Source organism: Phasianus colchicus, chromosome 14, assembly GCF_987193195.1.
Source record: "Phasianus colchicus chromosome 14, bPhaCol1.hap1.1, whole genome shotgun sequence".
In the NCBI taxonomy this organism is placed as follows: Eukaryota; Metazoa; Chordata; class Aves; order Galliformes; family Phasianidae; genus Phasianus; species Phasianus colchicus.
This window is the reverse complement of record NC_143449.1, coordinates 1766118-1772117: the sequence shown is the minus strand read 5'-3', so window position 1 is coordinate 1772117 and position 6000 is coordinate 1766118. Positions and strand designations below refer to the sequence as shown.

The window sequence follows — 6000 nt, the reverse complement described above, 5'->3', positions numbered from 1 at the left end:
ACTTACTGAAGATGATATTTATGTACCAGTACTTGCATACGTAATGTTTGTTGTCTCTTGAATATCTGTGAGTACTGCAGAAAAGTAAGGTTATTCAATTTTTACTTTTTTGAGTAATTTGCTTCTTCTACCATATTCTTCACATTTTATATGATGTTGATTCTAAATTTGAATCTTGGTAATAAAACTAGTAACATTTACCTGTAGAACTGATCTGGATCACAGCTGAAATTCTACTGGTTCATTTGTTATTATATTTGCTGTATAATAATTCCTTAACATTAGACTCCTGACTGCTCTCAAGTTGAAATAATCAAAGGCTGCATCAAGGAGCATGTCAAGACAGACGAATCCAGGAGGCACACAAATCATGTTTTCCACATGCACAAAGGTGTTCATAAGATGCCTTGTCTCAAAACAGCTCAAGGTAAACAAATACTGAAAAAGGGCCTAAAGGAAAAGACCATATGACTGATAACATCAGTACAGATGAACTGCTCAAGAATCACCAGAAAACCAGACTACCATTTAGACTACCATTTATCTTCCCAATAAATTCAGTAGCATTCAGAAATTCCATAAGAACATTTTCTAAATGGGCTTAATTTAATACAACTAATTTTGAATAAATAATTCTTAATTGAACGTAATTACCATAACTTGAATAACCTTTTAAGAGCAGCTTTATTTTGGATTAAGGTAACAAAGAGCCTAAATTCAGCAGGCAAGTAACGACAAGATCTCTCCAAAGACCATGGAACATGGTCCTTCCTGGACATCATTGCCTTCTTGGACATCACTGCATTCCTGGAAATCATTGCTGCCTATGATTTTAGTAAGGAGTTCAGTCTCAAATTCTGAAAGGAAGAAGAAAAAAATAAAGACTTCAGAGAATCCTTTTCACAACCAAGACTTTCCGATCACTTTCAGCAGGACAAACTGCTACTCTGTGGCTAAAATAACCAACTATTTCAGTGTAGTAGGCTTTTACAAAGATAGCTGAACTCTGTTTTTGTTGTCTGCTTCCCTATCTTAAAGAAAATACATTTACAAAACAGATACATCCCCTGTTTCCAGAAAGGTGAGATTTGGCAGCCTAGCCAGACTGCCCTTGTATATACTAACGTTCATGGTTAGCATAAAGAAAATGCCATCTGTAACATGTGTGAATACACAGATAGGGATGATACATCTATGCATGGCATTTTCAGCTAAACAGTTTTTTAGAATCAGAAAGGAATGTGCAGAAGGCAAGAGCATGGATAGAAGTCCAACATGGAGTCACTAATCAAAGCTGAGTCAGTACAAACAGATCTATGAATTCAGAGGAAGCACCATTAGCGTCAGGAATTTGCCAGTATGGAATAGATTTTTTAACCATAGGACAGAGGCTGAAAAGGAACCCAATAGAAGGGCCGCAAACACAAGATGCGGGGATATAAATTTCATTCTCAGACCCATGTTGGATACTAACTCTGGTCAGCATCATCACAGATGGGCTTCATCGCTCAGACTGTGGAGTGAGGGACCTATCACACTCCCATAGCTATTGTTGACAGTTGACCATAAATCTTGCCATGCCTAATTCACATTGGCTCTATGAGGCCTGAAGTGCAGAAATAGTATGCATAGGATGCATGGACAAACAATTAAATGTTGTATGGCAGGTGGAGACATTCCAACAGCTGACTTCCTGAGCTGAAGGCAAAGACAAGAAAGAAGTCTTCTCTCTATCACTGATAACAAAATTCCTATGGAATGACATAAATTTTATATATGTGTGTGTGTACATATATATGAACAGTAAGATTAATATCAAAGAAAATAAAATCAAATCAGAAGGAGCCAACCACTCATATCCCAGGGGACTTGTAATAATAGTGTTTTCTGCAGGTCTTATTAGTTAGAAATTCAGAAAAAAAGTAAAATGTTTTATAATTTATATGGTATATACATACCGCTGAGTACGAAGAAATCTTTCTGCATGAAAAGCCAGCAAGTGGCACCTCATTAAACAGGACCTAGACTTAATCTAACTTGGAACAGATAAAAAAGAAAGAACTCATATGAAGCTATCTTGCCTGGGGGTTTAATCTCAAAGCTTTTGAGAATAATGAATGAATTAAGTAGGGCAAGTGATTAACAACAAAGAAGTGATCACATAATAAAAACAGAAATAGAACTGATTTTAGAGTAGTGTTTCCATTGCTTATGGACAAGACCCTGCTGTGCTATTTTTATTGTTTTAACTCTTAAAGAATAAATAAGCGAACCATATGACAGATGCATGTTCTCCAGGTTCAAATGGAAAGATGTGGGAAAAGGCCATGAGCAGAATGCTTAATGGTGCATAAATAATAGACTATTTGGATATCAATGTATGTATCACTATGAGAATAAAATTCAGTCTATAGAACTCACCAACATTTTAAAACATATTTCTCTTAATGATGCAGATGTGGAATAAAAGCCATCAAAATTACAATGCCTGAACCACAGCTGGTTTGCCTATCAGCTAAAGTATCACGAGGTATAGTTAGAAAACCATAACAGCACTTGGTGCTCAGTGCCTGGGCCTCCAGCTGTCCCCTCCTGCTGCTGTTAGGGGCTGCCTAGGTAGGAGGCAGTGCTACTTTTCTTGGCTGTGCTAGGAAGCACAGTGACAGAACATGGAACTTTGCCTGGACTTGCGCTTGTATGAGGTGTAGACAGGTACATAGCAGAAGAAGACTAGGGAAATGTCTTTATGGCATAGAGCTCCCAGATTAGCCTATGTGGCATGAAGGACAAATATCCTATAGACTGCCAGAGAAACAGATAATTGCTCCCAAGTAGGTTTGGCAGCACTGAGCACTTTGCCACCAGTCTTCCACTTCACAGTGCCCAGTTTCTTGAGGTAAGAGGATTTAATAGCACTTTCTGGGTCATCGGTTCTTTTCATAGTATAAGTTGAGCAGTATAATCTGTTTTCATTTCACGCACAACAACAGACCATGTAAAACAGGTAGCATGGTGGCCAGCAGACTGAGCTTTGTGATCTTTTTATTTCCAAAGTGAAACTTGTGGACAAATAAGGTAGCAACAAAGTAGTGTATTTTCTTCTACTAAATGAAGGTACTGGTGCAAAAAGTGCTTCATGGTCTAAGAGATACAAAATGAATTGCAGATAATCTTCCTCTCGTGGCCTAAAATTACAATTCTAGTGTACACTGAAGTATGTCTAACGGAGGGATATAAACACAAGCAGTTTGAAAGTTGAGATTTCAAGACAGAGATCACTAGGGAAAAGCCCAGATTTTCTCAAGGCCTTTGATTGGCTCATAAATTTTACTTCCTATTCACTAAAGCTTTCAGGATAAAGAAAGAGAGGATAAAGGCTGTAATTGATGGTACAGTGCTCACAAGCCTCGACAGATGTGATCCCTCTTAATGAAGCATGTGGGCCTAATTTGGCATTACTTACTACCAGGAGGATCTTCTGCAGGGTATATTTCTAAATCTACGTTTGGTTGGCACCTGTGCCTTGTTGAAACTGGCATAGCACCTTCTGAGTGGGCATAATGCCATTCTAGCAGATGGGCCCATAGGATGCCACAGATCTAGTATTGCATTTGCAACAAACTTAAAGTAGCAGGGGCTGGTGTCTCATTGCAGGAGAGCTGAGTAGGGAAGACGTATCCAGAAACTGGCCACTCTAATCTGCTGCTCAGAGCAGGATGAGCTGGAGAAGACTGCCCAGGGCCATATCCACACATCCAGTCAGGTTTTTATTATTTTCAAAGACGGAGACTCCACACACTCTCTGAGCAATCTGTTCCATGTTTGACCACCCTCACAATATAAAATAAACAAATAAATAAATAAATAAATAAGATTATTCTTATTTTTGAATGAATTTTTCTGTATTTTAGTTTATACACATTATCCCTTGTTTTGTTACTGATCATCCCTGAAAAGATCCTGGCTCCATCTGTCAGGTATTTATGCACACTAACAAGATCTCCCTGACCCTCCTGTCTCCAAGCTGAGCAGTCCCAGCCCTCTCTGCCTCCCCTCCTATGGCAGATGCTCCAAACCCTTAATCATCTTAATGGCCCTTTCCTATACTCTCTCTAGTATGTCCATATCTTTCTTACACAGGGGAGCTCAGACCAGGACACACAAATGTAGCTTCCAAACAGGCGAGTAGATGGGAAGATTGCCTCCCTTTGAGATGCTAGCAATACTTTTTTGTGCAACCCAAGGGACTGGTGGCTCTTGTCACAATCGTGCATTTCTGCATTATCTCAAAGTAATGAATATGAAGGGCACATTCACACATTTCTTAGGCCCAAATTATCTCTGAAAATCTAAAAAATATTCTCTGTGTTTGGGAAGTCATGGCTCTATCAAGTCAGGAGGGGAGATGAGGGAAAGAAGAATGACAAATACAGTTTACCTAGCACAGATCCCAGAAGGAAGTACCAATAAGTGGGTGGAGATACCAGAATTTAACCTGATTCCCAGCTAAATAAACCCATGTGCTACGCTAGGAAATGGAAAAAAATATCATCAGAAGATTCCTAAATGATGAACAGAAAAAAATAACAAATACATATAACAAAAATACAAATACAAATACAAATAACAAAAGTAACTCAGCTGATGTCAATGTACAACAACTTACAGTTAGGTCTAGTACATTGGAATAGCCTAAAGTTTTCCTTTGGTCCTTAAAGCCTTACTTAACTCATCAGCTGTCACATCCAATGGTACCTTCCTGTAGTGCCAGTAAAAGAAACAGTTCACAGGCAAAACAAAACACCTGATGTGAGTTAAATCTTATTTCGTTGGGAAGATGTACTGGTTTAGGATTTTTTGATTGTTTGTTTCTAAATAAATAAATAAATAAATAAATAAATAAATAAATGAAATCAGATCTCCTTTTTTTTTATTTTTAACCTCTAAATCTATGCCCAGAATTGTTATGGAATATATACATTCACATCAACTGAAAATAATTGCACTGAGCTAAGTAGAGTGGTGCAAGATATTGGCCCAGAACTCTTATTCTACTGATCAGCTGCAGGAATATATGAAGAGAGAGAGCAAACAAGCTAGATTGTAATCTTTAATCTTTTTTTTTTTTTTTTTTTTTCCCTCACACTAGTGAGGAGTTGCTAGGAGTGCATGCATCTTCAGAAATAGAGATCACTGGAGCCCATAACTTTATCTGTTTCTTTTTTTTTTTCCAGTTCTTGGTGCAAAGGGTGCTCCTCTGACTGAAAGGTATCAGCTGAAAGGAAATAATTCATCCTAGATGACAAAATGGTTCATAAATTGTATCCTAAAAAAACCTTGCTCCAAACTCAAAAATTACAGAGATTGAAGTGACTCTGTATGCACAGTGATTTGCATGGTATTCATTGTGTTAAGGTTGAAAACAACATTAACATCTTTACTCTAAACCTAACAGATTTATTTTAAGTTGCAGTAATAAAATATATTAGCAAACAAAGGTCAGCAGAAACCACAGCAGACAGAATATGCAGAAAAATAACAGACTTTGAGAAAAAAAAAGATCAAATTACTTTAAGCTTGCATAGCACAAGTGGCTCAGAACATCATTCTAAAAAATGAAATCTATTATATAACCAGAAGCATAGTCATCTATTATGCTCAGTATTAAAGCAAAACAGTACTTAAGGAAAGCAATGCAGAACAAAATTATATTAGTTTCTTGGATCACCTTTAATGACGTGAAATTGAAAGTATGATGTTTCTGTGCTCATCTTCTTATCTTTTAAGCCTGTATTTTGAATGCAAAAATTCTAGCAAATTAAAATGCAATTGCTACCACTTATTTGCAGCATGATAATCTAATTCTGATGCCTTTGCATCTTATTTTGTTGTTTTTAGAACTGACCTGCAATGTTAATAATTCAAGAACGTCTGAGACTCCAAGGCATTTTGTTATGACACAGCCTTGGTCTTTGCTATTGGATCCAAGACTTTCAGAAT

At 37.3% G+C, this 6000-nt stretch overlaps 1 protein-coding gene across 1 annotated transcript in view; it reads right to left on the bottom strand.

The window, feature by feature from the left end:
- Positions 1-721: 721 nt before the first annotated feature.
- FMR1NB (FMR1 neighbor) overlaps positions 722-6000 on the bottom strand; it is a 67625-nt gene continuing 62346 nt past the window's right edge. Inside the window, exon 9 of the transcript XR_016471231.1 lies at positions 722-857. The gene's annotated coding sequence lies outside the window, so the exon portion shown is untranslated. The remainder of the gene's footprint in view (positions 858-6000) is intronic.